Source organism: Rattus norvegicus, chromosome 8 (genome assembly GCF_021556685.1).
Source record: "Rattus norvegicus strain SHRSP/BbbUtx chromosome 8, alternate assembly SHRSP_T2T, whole genome shotgun sequence".
NCBI classification, from domain to species: Eukaryota; Metazoa; Chordata; class Mammalia; order Rodentia; family Muridae; genus Rattus; species Rattus norvegicus.
This window is the reverse complement of record NC_141541.1, coordinates 22,152,656-22,171,898: the sequence shown is the minus strand read 5'-3', so window position 1 is coordinate 22,171,898 and position 19,243 is coordinate 22,152,656. Positions and strand designations below refer to the sequence as shown.

Below are 19,243 nucleotides of genomic sequence, written 5' to 3'. Positions count from 1 at the left end.
AACTGGTTCCTTGGGAGAACAAACAGACACTGAGTCACTCATATGAGAATGACAATGTGCTATAAGTTTCAAAAATTAAAGTTTAATGTGACAGACAAATACACCAGGAGATGCACTACACATATTTAACCTGATTTATACAGTGTATACTGCAAATACCTATCATAATATCTAAATGCTCTATTAATATATTTGAATTTTAAAATGTAGATGTGAAGTGAAAAAATTGAACATTTATGGACAAATAGAAAATCTCAAAGGTTTTCAAGCAACTGCTACAAAGCCAATATTCATAAAAGCAGTTTGGAATATTTACAAGAGAAATGGTGAAAAGTTAACATTAAATATACTTAATATTCCATTAATCAATGTAATTACATTAAGGTGGTAATGAAGTATTTATTAAAGAAAAATCAGATAAGGTCATAATATAGCACTTATCTATATCTATGTGCTTGTTTCTACTTGTTCTGAATATCAGAGGTGAGATTTACTGTTTAACAGCAAAGACTAAGAGACTTTCCTAAAATTAACGGATACCAGTTTTATATGCAGTTCTACACTGGTTTTATAGTTGGTTCAAATAAAATGTAAATAGATTTTATGTGCTGTTCAGTCGCATCTCTCATTAAATTTGGGAATCTGATGTAGGTGGTACTATGGCAAACTCCCTTCTCCCCAAAATATACTCCTTTGTGTTTAGCAAGCAAAGGCTGTAGGAGAGAAAAGCAAGGGAGTACAAAAACTCAGAGAGGCCAGTTCCCTATCTGTCAGGAATGTCCTGGGTTTTGCTTGGATGGTTTTAAACAATGATTGAGAACATGAAAGAGGTTAAAATAGAGTCTAAACATGATGGTTTCCCTAAGGAAGATTTCAGTTGTCTTCATCTGTACTGCTAGAATCTGAGGAGTTGATAGAGTTTCTGCTTCACTATCCTCTGTCATATCTTGCTTGGATGCCAGGAGTCACCATTATGGCCACCTTTAGTCTCTGAGGAGTTGGTCCTGGGATCCAGCAACTCCTCTGCCTCTCCAGGCTTTACTTGAAGCCCCTTTTCTGAGGCAGACTGCAGATCATCTGTTCTCCTAAACTTGGGGCTTCTGCGTCCAGACATGCTCTTGTTCTTTCACTTACCACAGGTGGCCCTTGCCTCTTTGTATGCAACACATTCCTCTGGTGACAGTTCCTTGAGCCACAGGTCCAGCTGCATCCAGTATTCTTTCTGTAGCTCTACAGCCTGTCTGCTATAATGCTCTTTCTTGTCCTCTGGGACTCAATGCCAATTCCTGCTAATTGCTTCCCAGGGCTCCTTAAATGACAGATGCCTCGGTTCTGGACTTGACCATGAATCTTGATGAAATTTGTGATATGCACTCATAGGGGGTTTCCTGGGTTCTCCCTGAAATTTCATAGACGAGGAAAATGTTTTGGGAAATTCCGTGTTTCGAATAGGCTTTACACTTTTCATATCTCTTTGTGACTTCTTAGAGCCTTTGGTTTGGTGACTCTGTGGTACCACAGATTTCTTAGGATGCCCTGAAACAGGAAGGTTTTCCTTGAATTGAGCCATCTTTTCCTGAAAGGCTCGCTTCTCCTTCTTGAATCCTGGACATTTCTCTGCTTTATCTCCACTGGCAGCTGATGGTATTTCTCAGTCAGCTGTGCGTTGGTGTACCTCGGGTACATCTGACCTATTTGGCTCTCTGCTCCTTGGAAAAGCGCAGATAGGCAGTCAAGGGATTTTAGGGTCTGTCAGGATTCTGTTTGCTTGTATTATTTTTGTGAGCTCTTATTCAAAGTTCCTTAGATTCCAGAACTAATTCTGTCAGTGTGTGGTACATCCTTATATTACAGGAAATCTCCATCCATTTCTGTTTGCACATTTCTCCTGAAAACCGTTCAAAAGCTACTTTGTTTTAGTCTAGGTTTGCCTGTCTGATTTTGAAGTCTCTGGAGTCATCTGATGGGATATTCATCTTCATGCATTCTAGCAACTTCAGAATGTCAATTTGAGACCATAGGGATTTGTGATGCCATTGGTAGCTTAACTTCCGTGTCTGTAAATATCTGAGTTGCACAAACACCTCGACAGCAACTTCTTACACACACTACACACACAGAACTTAGTAGATAGCATCTGATTCCACAGATTTCTGAGGGGAAACAAACAGATGGTTAGACTTCGTTATTGGAATTTATGAAAAAAATAACAGATATCACTTTACAATGTGTTGCTTATACAATTAATTTACTAATGACAAAGCAAATGGATAATTTCTCCTTTTGAAATAAAAGTTGTTTGTTTATGTGGGATACAGTTATACCCTCTTTTGTGTCCATTGGAAATCTTACTAGAACTTTGTAAAAAATAAGGAAATGAAGCTGGTTGTGGTGGTGCACACCATTAATTCCAGAACTAGGAAGGCAGATTTCTATAAATATAAGGGCAAAGCTGATGTATATCTCAAATTCTAGGACAATCAGGATGACACAGTGAGGATCAGGAAATAGAGGAAAATGAAGTGAACACCAGGCTGGGGCAATCTAACTGACAGAAGAGAAAAGAAAAAAAAGCCATGTAAATGAAATAAAAAGGACAAAATGAAAAGAATAGAATAAAACTATGACTTTGTTTCCCTGAAGAAACCACAGCCTGCAGGCATCCCAGAAGACCCACTGCATACAGAGAACCTGGTAAGATTTCACCAGAAGTCCCAAAGCTGCTGCTGACAGTAGAGTGAATTTTCAACCCACCCCCCTCAAAAAGACTGTTACCCCTACCCCCTAGGAATTCCATTCTGCTTCTGTCAGGGCAGAATGTCAACTAGTCTGCTCCTCTGAAGGCACAACAGCCTGAGGCATCACAGGAGAGCCAATGCACACAGGGCACTGACACCACAGCTTGAAGGCATTCCAGGAGTTCCCTGGCACTTGAGGCAACTGTGCAACTGACACCAAGTTGTAAAGACTCCCAGGGGTTCCACAAAATTCAGGGCAACTGACTCAATAAAATGAAATACTCCCTGGAATTCTCCTGGACACAGGGAACAGAAACCATTGTTCCCAGACTTCCTACTAAAGAACAGGACAACAGGTCAACTACTCCTCCAAAGACTCAACAGTCTGAAGGCCTCCCTGAAGATCTGCTGTAGACAGGGCAACAGATCAGCAGCTTCTCTGCCCCCTGAAGACCCCACAGTTGGAAGGCCTCACAGGATACCTGCTATAGCCAAGGCTTCAGGCCTACTAGAAGACCTGAAGCAATCCATCGATAAAACAGGCAGGATCTAGAAAGAGAAACCCAGACCAGCAAACACTAGGGATAAGCAGACGGTGAGATGTAAAACACAAGACCATAAGCAACAGAAGCCACTATACATGGACATCATCAGAACCCTGTTCTTCCACTACAGCAAGCCCTGAAAATCAGAAAAAATGATCAAAAATCCTATCTCATGAAGATAATAGAGTCCTTTAAGGAGCATATAAATGACTCACTGAAAGAAATACAGGAAAACAGGTAGAGGTTATTAAATAAATCTCCTGTAAACAATACAGGAAAACACAAATAGTTGAAGGGATTGAATAAAGTGGTCCAAGACCTAAAAAGTGGTATTAGAAACAATAAAGAAAACATAAATGGAGGCAATCCTAGAAATGAAAAACTATGAAACAGGTCAGAAATTACAGATCTGAGCATCACCCACAAAATACAAGAAATAGAAAAGAGAATCTCAAGTTAGAAGATACTGTAGAAGCAATCAACACAACTGTTAAAGATAATTCAAAATATTAAAGACTCCTAGCTCAAAACATCCAGGAAATTGAGGACACAATTAAAAGACCAAAATCTAAGAATAATTGCAATAGAGGAAAATAAAGATTCCCAGCTCCAAAGGACCTGAAAATGTCCTCAACAAAATCATAGAACAAAACTTCCCCAACATAAAAAAGACATGGCCATAAATGTACAAAAAGCCTGTAGAACACTAGGAAAAAAGTCCTCTTGTCACATAATAGTCAAAACACTAAATGCTGGGTGCAAAGAAATGATATTACAAGCAGCAAGGATATAGGGCCAAGTAACATCTAAAATGGCAGACCTATCAGAATTACTACAGACTTCTCAACAGAGACACTAAAAGCCAGAAGAGTCTGGTCAGAGGTCATGCAAACTCTAAGAACAAAAACGTGAGTCCAGGGTGCTATACCCCTTAACCTCTCAACCAAAATAGATGGAGAAGCCAAAATATTCCAGGATAAAACCAAATTCAAAAGGTATCTCTCAACCATCTAAGCCCTATAGAGGATTCTAGAAGGAAAACTCCAACACACAAGGAGGGTACCTACACCAAAGAAAAGGCAAGATCATCTCACAACAAAGCCAAAAGGAGAAAACCACATAATGCCACCTACAAAATCAATCAAACAGGAAGTGACAATCATTCGTCTTTACTATCTCTCAATATTAATGACTGGATAATCAAACACGATCCAGCGTTTTGCTGGATACAAGAAACACACATCTACAATACCTAAGTGTTCTAGAACAAAAAGAAGCAAATATACCAAAGAGAAGTAGAAGGCAGGAAATAGTCAAACTCATGGCCAAAATCAACCAAATAGAAACAGGGAGAAAGATATGAATAATCAAAAAACAGAAAGTTAGATCTTTTAGAGAATAAAAAAGAGAGATAAACGCCTAGCCAAACTAACTAATGGCTGCATAACAAGTATCTAAATTTATAACATCATAAATGAATAGTTTTCTAGATAGATACCACATACCAAAATTAAATCAAGAGAAGGTAAACTATCTAATCAGGCCCATATTCCCTAATGGAATAGAAGAAGTCATTGAAAACCTTCCACCCAAAAGAGAAAAAAAAAAGCCCAGAGTCAGAAGTCAATATTACAGAATTCTACCAGACCTTCAAAGAAGACCTAATAACAATATTCCTCAAACTATTCCATGAAATAGAAACAGAGAGAACACTTCCTAATTCATTCCTTAAATCCACAATTACTCTGATATCTAAACCATAATAGAATGCAACAAAAAAGAGAACTTCAGGCCAATTGTATTATGAATATCAATAGGAAAACACTCAATGAAATTCCTGCAAACCTACAATAACACATCAAAAGGATTATTCACCAAAATCAAGTACGCTGCATCTCAACAATGCAAAGTTGTATCAATATCAATATACAAAAATCCATTAACTTAATCTACTACATGAACAAACTGAAAGGAAAAAAAATATCATGTGATCATCTCTTTAGAAACAGAAAAAGCACTTGACAAAATACAACACCCCTTCATGTTAAAAGTATTGGAGAGGTCTGGAATTCAAGGCCCATACATAAACATAATAAAAGTAATTTACTGCAAACCACCAGCCAATATCAAATTAAGTGGAGAGATATTTGAAGCAATACCACTAATATCGGGGACAAGACAAGGATGCTCACTCTCTCTCTATGTATTCAATATAGTTCTCAAAGTACTAGTAGAAAAATAAGACAACAAAAAGAGATCAGGCATATATAAATTGGCAATGAAGAATTAAAAGTAGCACTATTTGCAAATAATATGATAGTATGCATAAGGGACCCTGAAAAATTCTATCAGATTTATCTTCTCCAGATGATTAACAACATCACCAAAGTGACTGGATGTAAAACTAACTCAAATAAATCAGTAACCTTCATTTCTATAAATGATAAAAAGGCTAAGAAAAAAATTAGGGAAACAACTCCCTTCACAAAAGCCACAAATAATATAAAATATCATAGGGTAACTGTAACCAAACAAGTGAAAGATCTGTAAGACAATAACTTCAAGTCCCTAAAGAAAGAAGTGGAAGAAGATATCAGAAAATGGAGAGATCTCACAGGCACATGGCTTGGCAGAATTAGCATAGTAATAGAGGCCATCCTACCAAAGGCAATGTACTGATTCAATGCAATCCCCATCAAAACCCTAACACAATTCTTTAAAGACATGGAAAGAGAAATTCTCAAATTCATCTGGAAAGGCAAACGCCAGAATACCGAAAACAATTCTTAATAAAAGAAATGCTGGAGAAATCACCATCCCTGACGTCAAGCTATATTACAGAGAAATACTGATAAAAAACTGCATGGTATTAATACAGAGACACACTCTGATTAATAGAATATGATTGAAGAACTAGAGTCACACACTTCCGGACTTGATCTTTGACAAAGAAGCCAAAAATATACAATGGATAAAAGAAACCATATTCAAAAAATGGTGCTGGACTAACTGGCAGTCTGTATATGTAAAAATGAAAATAGATCCATATTTGTCACCTTGCACAAAGCTCAAGTGCAAGTGGATCAAGGAGAAACATAGAACCAGATACACTGAATCTAATAGAAGAGAACGTGGGAAAGAGCCTGGAATTCACTGGCACAAGGGGGAAATTTCCTGAACAAAATTCCAAAACGCTCATGCTCTAAAATCAAAAATTGATAAATGGGACACCATGAAACTGTAAAGCTTCTGTAAGGCAAAGGACATAGTCAATAGGACAAATCCAAATCCTACAGAGTGGGAAAAAAAATCTTCCCTAACCACACATCTGATAGAGGGCTAATATCTAAAATATATGAAGAACTCAAGAAGCTAACCACCAAAACACCAAACAACTCGATCAAAAGATGGGGTTTAAAACTAAACAGAATTTACAGCACAGGTGTTCCAAATGGCTGAGAAGCAATTAAGGAAATGTGCTAAATCCTTAGTCACCAAGGAAATGCAAATCAAAACAACCCTGAGATTCCAATTCACACCAGTCAGAATGACTAAGATCAAAATCACAGGTGACAGCACATGTTGGTGAGGATGTGGAGAAAGAGGAACACTCCTCTGTTGCTGGTGGGAATACAAACTGACACAACCACTCTGAAAGTCAATCTGAAGATTCCTTGTAAAATTGGAATTAGGTCTACTTGAAGATCCACCTGTTCCACTTGGGCATACACCTAAAAGATGATCCATTATGCCACTGGGGAACATGTTCCACGATGTTCATAGAGGCCTTGTTTGAGAAAGCCAGAAACTGGAAACAACCCAGATGTCCCACAACAGAATAATGGATACAGAAAATGTGGCACATTTTCACAATGGAATACTACACATCTATCAAGAACAAGGATATCCTGAGTTTTAAAGGAAATCGAATGGAACTAAAAATATCCTGAGTGAGGTAACTGAGACTCAAAAGGACATGCGTTATATGCACTCATTATTAAGTGGATATTAACCAGAAACACATTCACAATACCCAGAATACAGTCTGCTGGACTCAATAGGGTTAACAACCAAGACCCAAGTGAGAATGCCTCAATCCCACTTGGGAAGGAGAAGAAAGTAATCTCAGCAGGGGGAGCAATGGACTTTTCTGGGAAAGGGCACATGCATAGAGGGGAATAGGGGAACATAATCTGGTATAGGGTGGAGGGTAAAGGACTGAAGACCCAAGGGACTGCAAAAAGAATGGAAACAGGCAATCACAGAAGGTAGGCAGTGGGTGAACACTTCAGAATATGACTGAGACCTGGGAGATAATATTCTCTCAGGACTCAAAGGAAGGGACCTTAAATGAAATGCCCTATAGTGGAGAGCCAGAACTTGTGAGGAATGGGGTTGCCATCCCACAGTCACTGTGACACATAATTGTTCTTGTCTGAAAGAATTACAGGGACAAAACTGAAGAAGAGTCTGAGAAAAAAGAAGGTCCAGAGACAGCCCCAATGTTGGATTCATCTCAAGAGGGTGCCCCAAGGCCTGACATTATTACTCAAGCAATGAAGTGCTCACAAAAAGATGACTGCCTATCAAAAGTCCCAAACAGCTTCTGAGTCAAATACATTTACACCCAACCAAAGGACAGAAGCTACTCACCCCTGTCATTGAATTAGGGAACTGCAGGAAGAAGCTGGGGAGAACATTGTCAGAGAACCAGCCGTGTCAATTAACCTGGACCCCGAGACCTCTCAGACAATGGACCACCAAAAAGGCAGAATACACCAGCTGATATGAGGTATCCAATATATATCCAGCAGAGGACTGCTGGTTATGGGCTCAGTCAGAGGAAATGCAAGGATCCCTTAAGAGACTAGTGTTGCAGGGAGTAGGGTAGTCTGGTGGGCTGGGGAAATCCTGATGGAGACTGGAGACATGGAGTGGTGGAGAGGTATAGGATGTGAAACAGGCAGAGGGTGGACCTGGAGGGCGATAAAATCTGGAGGGTCGATTCAAAGATTAGACTAAAAAAATTAAGGTGATGAAAAAGAAAAGAATAGAGCCAGGAGTTTCATCATTTATATTCAAATGAGCTGAAAACAGGAGGCAAGACACTGAACTCAGACATCCACCTGTGGTCTTTCCATGGTTTGAATGTGAAATCTGTACTGAAGGATGGATTTATACAGTCTTCAGAACTTCGCACATATATCAGAGCTTCCTCCAGAATCATCTCGCATAGGTTTCAAATGTGCATTTGCAATTTTATTTGGCTACTCATTCTACAGAAATGTGCCTCAGTAAAAGCAATCTGTGGTTTATAAAAATTATGTAAAATAACTAGAACCTAGAACTTGAACACATAGCAAGAGCTCTGAGGGTTGCTGTTATATCGCCAATATTGTTCTCTCTAGTGTAATTTCTCTGGAATGTAGTTTGAAAGAACACTCTAAATATTCTTACAATTTTTTCACAAAATGTTCCCTGAAATGTAGCTAATCCAAGTTATAAGCAATTTGCTGAGTCTGTTGCTGTTTGTGTATATAGTTTCAGGGATAAATGCTCTGTGTTGGATAACCAATAAGAGGGCTCATCCCTGGAGGAGATGAATTTTTTCTTTTTTATAAAAAAATTTATTGAAGGTTTATGTATTTACATTTCAAATGTTATCCCCTTTCTCAGTTCCCCCCTCTCCCATACTTCTTTCCCCTTCTATGAGAATGACACCCCTCCCAGCCACCTGCTTCTACCTGAACACCCTGGCATCCCTCTACTCTGGGGAAATGAGCCTTCACAGGACCAAGGGCTTCTCCACATATTGATGCCAGACAATGACATCCTCTGCTATGTATAAAGCTGGTGCCATGAGTTTCTGCATGGGTATTCTTTGTTATGTGGTTTAGTCCAAGGGAGCTCTGGGAGGTCTGGTTGGTTGAGGGAGAAATATTAACAGTAAACTTCCAAATACTTGAGAAGAACACTGCAAAATATTTTTAAGTAAAAGAATATAAAAACTATAGATGTGCCCATTATTTAAAAACTCCATAAAGGAGAATTGATTTCAATATTAGCTGGAACTAAATAGAAAATGTAACTTAAATTTTAAAAATTGAATCAAAATCAACATTATCAGTATGTTTGCTTCATATTCAGGATCTTCCTGCCTGAGTCATAAAGTAGCACTCAGCAAAACTGAGTGGTTTCAATTATTTGTTGATTCTTTTTCTTAGTTGTAGGGACAGAGCACAATGTGTGCTAAGCAACCTATCAATGAGCTGAGTTGACTAGGAGGAGCTCACGAAATATATAATATCACTCAACAAATGTGTCATAAAATCATAAACCAGTAAAATATTCTTTCAAAAACTTGAAAAAAATGGATTTGAGACACAAGACTGCAACTTGTTTTACTGTGGAAGTAAATATACACAGCCTTCTAGGAATCCTATAATGTGCACTGTTTTAATACCATGCTAAAATAGAAATGCAGTGAATGGCCATACATCTGAAATTCAGATTCTCAAGGAACATAAAACACATAGAAAAACCATGTCAATCTTAAAATTTTAAAGTAACAATAGAAAAATTATAATTCTGTAGCTCAACAGTAACAGTGACATTCTCTTAAACTATAACCAGTATTCTTATTTGAGAAATTTTGAAGTCAGGGAAAGTATAAATTCAGGTACTAAGGATTTCAACTTACCTCCAGATCCTCTGGTCTCCTCAATGCTTGCAGGAAAGTCTCCCCTTCGTTTTAGGGATGCAGTATCTTCTGGACTCTCTAGATGAGAGTTGTGACTCCAAGAAGTTAACCACTCTGAACTGAGTGCATTTTGCAGTTCAATAGTGTTTATATAGGAAAAGTGGAAGCCCCACCCTAAGGCAGAGTCTTTATAAAATCCTTCAATAGCCCTCTGGGCCCACCCTGATTGTTGTTATAGTCTCATGGCTTACTTTGCTGTTGTGTTATGAATGTTGTAGGGTCAATCATGGTTCCTCTCATCAGTGAAGTGTTAATAAATTCAAAGAAACTTAACTGTGATGGTGAATCATGGTTCACTTAAATCTAAGCTTGTGGGCACTCCAGTTAGAGTTCTTTCCCTTCCTGTCCTCTCTGAAATAGGGTCTTTATATTACACAGCTCTTTTCTAGGATTCCCTATGCAGACCAAGGTAGCATTCTATTCACAGAGATATATCTGCCTTGGTTTCCCATATGCTAGGATCAAAGGCATGTGTCAGCACACTTAGCTGAGTAACAAACTTTTTTAATCAGATTATTGGAAGTAGGCATACTCAGTCTAAATCTGGACCAAACATTCTGGTGGCACGCACAGGACATGGAAGAAGCTTTTGGTTTTGCTTCCTTACCCTCACAGCTGGCAGTTTTGCCTATCTTACCGCTGTGGTCATTATTAAATTCAGCTTCATCAGGATTCCCACATAGACTGAGAACAACTAGATTTTTAAAAATCCCCCAGGACCTCAGGGCCATATTTGTGATACAGAGACATCCAGCCTTGTGGGCTGAGCAATTACTAGATTCTCAGCCTTCTGATTGTGAGATAGCCATTGTTAGGCTACTCTGACCACATCCTGTAATCCAACCTAATACATCTCCTGTTAATTTTACAGTCATGTTATCTGTTCTGTTCCTTTAGAGAATCCAGAAATTTTAGAGAAATTTACCACTTCAAAGGTCAAAATGAAACTCACTCTTCTATAATTGATAAACACTAATTTACTAACTATATTTCTTTGAGGGTAGATTATGTGTTTTGATGTTTACAATAGCTAGCATTTAGCAGAGTTGATATTAATACAAGTCAGAAAGGATTGATTGCATCAGTTATACTCCAGTTTGTTGGACCTTACCATGATCCCCTTACTCATTTTCTCTCCTTCCCTTCTTGACCCTCTTTTGCTTCTTTTTCAAGGTCAAAAACCAAGGTGTGTTATAATTTTGTCATCTAATCATCAGAAAAGTTTCTCAATTACTGGCTGATAAGCCTGTTTCCTTCTGAGGGAAAAAATAATCTTCATAATGAATCTGACGTACTGAAAAGAACTAGCAAGTCTCTGGAAACCATTTCTCAGGTTGTTTTGATTTTGGTACAGAATTAACATGAATCCTAATTATCGACAGTGTAACTTCCAAAAATGTGGTGATGTTTGTAGTGTCTGGGTGAAGAAGTATTATACTCCAATAAAACAAAGAAGGTTATTCTTGTCAATTTAGTTGATCATGAAGAATATCTACTTAATGAAAACATTTTTTGCTCAATGGAATAAAAGTATAAAATTATTTAACTTTTCCAACAAACATCTCCAATATAAAATTACTAGCTATTCTCTCTTTGCCTTGTGTTGAGGGATTCCTGGAAAATACTTCAAAAGTAAGCCAGTGGCTTTCTTGGGTATTTATCACATCACACTGTCCCTTCACCTGAAGACTTGCACACTGGTACCATCCCCTGGAAATCAAGGCCCCATGGTTCCTTCACTGGGTTTGTCTGCTTCTTTGTGATGCTAGAGATCTGTATGTTTAATGTTGGTTTCCTCAACATAGCAGAAGGATGGATTCTGTTTTTTTGTATCTAATTTTAGTGTTTGTCTTTTATTAGGAAATTTTGTCCATTGATATTAAGAGTTAACAATGAGCAGTACTTGTTTATTCCTATTAATTAGTTGTGTGGTTATGGATTTTTCCTTCCTCTTTTCTCATGTTTCTCTGAAAAAAATTTTTTCTTTATTAACTTGAGTATTTCTTATATACATTTCAAGTGTTATTCCCTTTCCTGATTTCCGGGCAAACATCACCCTCCCCCCTCCCCTTCCTTATGGGTGTTCCCCTCCCAACCCTCCCCCCATTGCCGCCCTCCCCCCATAGTCTAGTTCACTGGGGGTTCAGTCTTAGCAGGACCCAGGGCTTCCCATTCCACTGGTGCTCTTACTAGGATATTCATTGCTACCTATGGGGTCAGAGTCCAGGGTCAGTCCATGTATAGTCTTTAGGTAGTGGCTTAGTCCCTGGAAGCTCTGGTTGCTTGACATTGTTGTACTTTTGGGGTCTCGAGCCCCTTCAAGCTCTTCCAGTTCTTTCTCTGATTCCTTCAACGGGGGACCTATTCTCAGTTCAGTGGTTTGCTGCTGGCATTCGCCTCTGTATTTGCTGTATTCTGGCTGTGTCTCTCAGGAGCGATCTACATCCGGCTCCTGTCAGTCTGCACTTCTTTGCTTCATCCATCTTGTCTAATTGGGTGGCTGTATATGTATGGGCCACATGTGGGGCAGGCTCTGAATGGGTGTTCCTTCAGTCTCTGTTTTAATCTTTGCCTCTCCCTTCCCTGCCAAGGGTATTCTTTTTCCTCATTTAAAGAAGGAGTGAAGCATTCACATTTTGATCATCCGTCTTGAGTTTCCTTTGTTCTAGGGATCTAGGGTAATTCAAGCATTTGGGCTAAAAGCCACTTATCAATGAGTGCATACCATGTATGTCTTTCTGTGATTGGGTTAGCTCACTCAGGATGATATTTTCCAGTTCCAACCATTTGCCTACGAATTTCATAAACTCGTTGTTTTTGATAACTGAGTAATATTCCATTGTGTAGATGTACCACATTTTCTGTATCCATTCCTCTGTTGAAGGGCATCTGGGTTCTTTCCAGTTTCTGGCTATTATGAATAAGGCTGTGATGAACATAGTGGAGCACGTGTCTCTTTTATATGTTGAAGCATCTTTTGGGTATATGCCCAAGAGAGGTATAGCTGGATCCTCAGGCAGTTCAATGTCCAATTTTCTGAGGAATCTCCAGACTGATTTCCAGAATGGTTTTACCAGTCTGCAATCCCACCAACAATGGAGGAGTGTTCCTCTTTCTCCACATCCTCACCAGCATCTGCTGTCACCTGAGTTTTTGATCTTAGCCAATCTCACTGGTGTGAGGTGAAATCTCAGGGTTGTTTTGATTTGCATTTCCCTTATGACTAAAGATGTTGAACATTTCTTTAGGTGTTTCTCAGCCATTCGGCATTCCTCAGCTGTGAATTCTTTGTTTAGCTCTGAACCCAATTTTTTAATAGGGTTATTTGTTTCCCTGCGGTCTAACGTCTTGATTTCTTTGTATATTTTGGATATAAGGCCTCTATCTGTTGTAGGATTGGTAAAGATCTTTTCCCAATCTGTTGGTTGCCGTTTTGTCCTAACCACAGTGTCCTTTGCCTTACAGCAGCTTTGCAGTTTTATGAGATCCCATTTGTCGATTCTTGATCTTAGAGCATAAGCCATTGGTGTTTTGTTCAGGAAATTTTTTCCAGTGCCCATGTGTTCCAGATGCTTCCCTAGGTTTTTCTTCCATTAGTTTGAGTGTGTCTGGTTTGATGTGGAGGTCCTTGATCCACTTGGGCTTAAGCTTTGTACAGGGTGATAAGGACGGATCGATCTGCATTCCTCTACATGTTGCCCTCCAGTTGAACCAGCACCAATTGCTGAAAATGCTATCTTTTTTCCATTGGATGGTTTTGGCTCCTTTGTCAAAAATCAAGTGACCATAGGTGTGTGGGTTCATTTCTGGGTCTTCAATTCTATTCCATTGGTCTATCTGTCTGTCTCTGTACCAATACCATGCAGTTTTTATCACTATTGCTCTGTAATACTACTTGAGTTCAGGGATAGTGATTCCCCCTGAAGCCCTTTTATTGTTGAGGATAGCTTTAGCTATCCTGGGTTTTTTGTTATTCCAGATGAATTTGCAAATTGTTCTGTCTAACTCTTTAAAGAATTGGATTGGTATTTTGATGGGGATTGCATTGAATCTGTAGATTGATTTGGTAAAATGGCCATTTTTACTATATTAATCCTGCCAATCCATGAGCATGGGAGATCTTTCCATCTTCTGAGGTCTTCTTCAATTTCCTTCTTCAGTGTCTTGAAGTTCTTATTGTACAGATCTTTTACTTGCTTGGTTAAAGTCACACCGAGGTACTTTATATTATTTGGGTCTATTATGAAGGGTGTTGTTTCCCTAATTTCTTTCTCAGCTTTTTTCTCTTTTGTGTAGAGGAAGGCTACTGATTTATTTGAGTTAATTTTATACCCAGCCACTTTGCTGAAGTTGTTTATCAGCTTTAGTAGTTCTCTGGTGGAACTTTTGGGGTCACTTAAATATACTATCATATCATCTGCAAACAGTGATATTTTGACTTCTTCTTTTCCGATCTGTATCCCCTTGACCTCCTTTTGTTGTCTGATTGCTCCAGCTAGAACTTCAAGAACTATATTGAATAAGTAGGGAGAGAGTTGGCAGCCTTGTCTAGTCCCTGATTTTAGTGGGATTGCTTCAAATTTCTCTCCATTTAGTTTAATGTTAGCAACTGGTTTGCTGTATATGGCTTTTACTATGTTCAGGTATGGGCCTTGAATTCCTATTCTTTCCAGGACTTTTATCATGAAGGGGTGTTGAATTTTGTCAAATGCTTTCTCAGCGTCTAATGAAATGATCATGTGGTTTTGTTCTTTCACTTTGTTTATATAATGGATCACGTTGATGGTTTTCCGTATATTAAACCATCCCTGCATGCCTGGGATGATGCCTACTTGGTCATTGTGGATGATTGTTTTGATGTGCTCTTGGATTCGGTTTGCCAGAATTTTGTTGAGTATTTTTGCGTCGATATTCATAAGGGAAATTGGTCTGAAGTTCTCTTTCATTGTTGTGTCTTTGTGTGGTTTAGGTATAAGTGTCATTGTGGCTTCGTAGAAGGTATTCGGTAGTGATCCATCTGTTTCAATTTTGTGGAATAGTTTGGATAATATTGGTATGAGGTCTTCTCTGAAGGTTTGGTAGAATTCTGCACTAAACCCGTCTGGACCTGGGCTCTTTTTGGTTGGGAGACCTTTAATGACTGCTTCTATTTCCTTAGGAGTTATGGGGTTGTTTAACTGGTTTATCTGTTCCTGATTTAACTTCGGTACCTGGTATCTGTCTAGGAAATTGTCCATTTCCTGAAGATTTTCAAGTTTTGTTGAATATAGGATTTTATAGTAAGATCTGATGATTTTTTGAATTTCCTCTGAATCTGTTGTTATGTCTCCCTTTTCATTTCTGATTTTGTTAATTTGGAATCACTCTCTGGGTCCTCTCGTTAGTCTGGCTAAGGGTTTATCTATCTTGTTGATTTTCTCAAAGAACCAACTTTTGGTTCTGTTGATTCTTTCTATGGTCCTTTTTGTTTCTTCTTGGTTGATTTCAGCTCTGAATTTGATTATTTCCTGCCTTCTACTCCTCCTGGGTGTATGTGCTTCTTTTTGTTCTAGAGCTTTTAGGTGTGTTGTCAAGCTGCTGACATATGCTCTTTCCTGTTTCTTTCTGCAGGCACTCAGCACTATGAGTTTTCCTCTTAGCACAGCTTTCATTGTGTCCCATAAGTTTGGGTATGTTGTACCTTCATTTTCATTAAATTCTAAAAAGTTTTTAATTTCTTTCTTTATTTCTTCCTTGACCAGGTTATCATTGAGTAGAGCATTGTTCAATTTCCATGTATATGTGGGCATTCTTCCTTGATTGTTATTGAAGACCAGTTTTAGGCCGATAGCACGCATGGGATTATTTCTATCTTTCTGTACCTGTTGAGGCCCGTTTTTTGACCAATTATATGGTCGATTTTGGAGAAAGTACCATGAGGAGCTGAGAAGAAGGTATATCCTTTTGCTTTAGGATAGAATGTTCTATAAATATCCGTTAAGTCCATTTGGCTCATGACTTCTCTTAGTCTGTCTACATCTCTGTTCAATTTCTGTTTCCATGATCTGTCCATTGATGAGAGTGGGGTGTTGAAATCTCCCACTATTATTGTGTGAGGTTCAATGTGTGTTTTGAGCTTTAGTAAGGTTTCTTTTACATATGTAGGTGCCCTTGTATTTGGGGCATAGATATTTAGGATTGAGAGTTCATCCTGGTGGATTTTTCCTTTGATGAATTGAAGTGTCCTTCCTTATCTTTTTTGATGACTTTTAATTGAAAGTTGATTTTATTTGATATTAGAATGGCTACTCCAGCTTGCTTCTTCTGACCATTTGCTTGGAAAATTGTTTTCCAGCCTTTCACGCTGAGGTAATGTCTGTCTTTGTCTCTGAGGTGTGTTTCCTGTAGGCAGCAGAATGCAGGGTCCTCGTTGCGTATCCAGTTTGTTAATCTACGTCTTTTTATTGGGGAGTTGAGGCCATTGATGTTGAGAGATATTAAGGAATAGTGATTATTGCTTCCCGTTATATTCATATTTGGATGTGAGGTTATGTTTGTGTGCTTTTCTTCTCTTTGTTTTGTTGCCAAGACGATTAATTTCTTGCTTCTTCTAGGTTATAGCTTGCCTCCTTATGTTGGGCCTTACCATTTATTATCCTTTGTAGTGCTGGATTTGTAGAAAGATATTGTGTAAATTTGGTTTTGTCATGGAATATCTTGGTTTCTCCATCTATGTTAATTCAGAGTTTTGCAGGATACAGTAACCTGGGCTGGCATTTGTGTTCTCTTAGGGTCTGTATGACATCAGTCCAGGATCTTCTGGCCTTCATAGTTTCTGGTGAGAAGTCTGGTGTGATTCTGATAGGTCTGCCTTTATATGTTACTTGACCTTTTTCCCTTACTTCTTTTAATATTCTTTCTTTATTTTGTGCATTTGGTGTTTTGACTATTATGTGACGGGAGGTGTTTCTTTTCTGGTCCAATCTATTTGGAGTTCTGTAGGCTTCTTGTATGCCTATGGGTATCTCTTTTTTTAGATTAGGGAAGTTTTCTTCTATGATTTTGTTGAAGATATTTACTGGTCCTTTGAGCTGGGAGTCTTCACTCTCTTCTATACCTATTATCCTTATGTTTGATCTTCTCACTGTGTCCTGGATTTCCTGTATGTTTTGGACCAGTAGCTTTTTCTGCTTTACATTATCTTTGACAGTTGAGTCAATGATTTCTATGGAATCTTCTGCTCCTGAGATTCTCTCTTCCATCTCTTGTATTCTGTTGGTGAAGCTTGTATCTACAGCTCCTTGTCTCTTCTTTTGGTTTTCTATATCCAGGGTTGTTTCCATGTGTTCTTTCTTGATTGCTTCTATTTCCATTTTTAATTCCTTCAACTGTTTGTTTGTGTTTTCCTGGAATTCTTTCAGGGATTTTTTGGATTCCTCTCTGTAGGCTTCTACTTGTTTATTAATGTTTTCCTGTGTTTCCCTAAGGGAGTTCTTCACGTCTTTTTGAAGTCCTCCAGCATCATGATCAAATATGATTTTGAAACTAGATCTTGCTTTTCTGGTGTGTTTGGATATGCCATGTTTGTTTTGGTGGGAGAATTGGGCTCCGATGATGCCAAGTAGTCTTGGTTTCTGTTGTTTAGGTTCCTGTGCTTGCCTCTCGCCATCAGATTATCTCTAGTGTTACTTTGTTCTGCTATTTCTGACAGTGGCTAGACTGTTCTATAAGCCTGTGTGTCAGGAGTGCTGTAGACCTGTTTTCCTCTCTTTCAGTCAGTTATGGGGACAGAGTGTTCTGCTTTTGGGCGTGTAGTTTTTCCTCTCTACAGGTCTTCAGCTGTTCCTGTGGGCCTGTGTCTTGAGTTCACCAGGCAGCTTTCTTGCAGCAGAAAATTTGGTCTTACCTGTGGTCCCGAGGCTCAAGTTTGCTCGTGGGGTGCTGCCCACGGGCTCTCTGCGGTGGCAGCTACCAGGAATACCTGTGCCGCCCCTTCCGGGAGCTTCAGTGCACCAGGGCTCCCGATGGCCTTTGGTGTTTTCCTCTGGCGTCCGAGATGTATGTACAGAGAGCAGTCTCTTCTGGTTTCCCAGGCTTGTCTGCCTCTCTGAAGGTTTAGCTTTCCCTCCCACGGGATTTGGGTGCAGAGAACTGTTTATCCGGTCTGTTTCCTTCAGGTTCCGGCGGTGTCTCAGGCAGGGGTCCTGCCGCTCCTGGGCCCTCCCCCACGGGAGCCCAGAGGCCTTATACAGTTTCCTCTTGGGCCAGGGATGTGGGCAGGGGTGAGCAGTGTTGGTGGTCTCTTCCGCTCTGCAGCCTCAGGAGTGCCCACCTGACCAGGCGGTTGGGTCTCTCTCTCACAGGCTGAAATTATTTGTTATGTACAGTTATTCTTCGATATGGTTGACCTCTTCATGTTGAACTTCTCCTTCTAGCACCCTCTGTAGAGCTGGATATATAGATAAACACTGCTTAAATTTCATTTTATTGGGTTGGGGATTTAGCTCAGTGGTAGAGCGCTTGCCTAGCAAGTGCAAGGCCCTGGGTTCGGTCCCCAGCTCCGAAAAAATTTTTTTTCATTTTATTGAGGAACATCTTCCTCCATCTATTGTGATTGACATTTTGGGGGATACAATCTTCTGGGGTAGCTTCTATGGTCTCCTATGGTCTATAGAGGATCTCTGCAGGTGCTTCAGGTTTTTAAAGTTTCTATTGAAATGATAGCTGTTATTCTAATAGCTCGGCCTTAATAGGTTACTTGATCTTTCTTCCCTTGCAGGTTTTAGCACCCTTTGATTGGCCTGTACATTTAGTATTTTCAATATTGTGTGTCATGGAAGCATTTACTTTCTGCTCCAGTCTTTTTGGTTCTCTGTATACTTTGTACCTTGAAAAGTACTTCCTTCTTTAAGATAGAAACTTTTTTTGTCCATGATTTGATTGAAAATATTTCTGTGTCTCAGACCTGGGTTTCTTCTTTTTTCACCGTTTTAGATTTGGTTAATTTCATAGTGTCCCAGTTTTTCCAGCTGTTTTATGGCTTGATCCTTTTAGATTTAACCTTTCCCTTAACTTAGATATGTGGTTTTTGTTTCTCCCTTGTGTTCAATGCCTGAGATACTCTCTTCTATTGTATTTTGGGGATCCTTGCTTCTAACTTTCTTGTTTGAGTTTGTAAGTATGTTGTTAACAGTTTTATGTTTGTTTGGGTTACTTCATTG

The 19,243-nt window shown here is 39.1% G+C and overlaps 1 pseudogene; it reads right to left on the bottom strand.

Moving 5' to 3' along the window:
* Positions 1-873: 873 nt before the first annotated feature.
* Positions 874-8,510, bottom strand: Ubtfl1-ps1 (upstream binding transcription factor like 1, pseudogene 1; annotated as a pseudogene).
* Between the last annotated feature and the right edge of the window lie 10,733 nt (positions 8,511-19,243).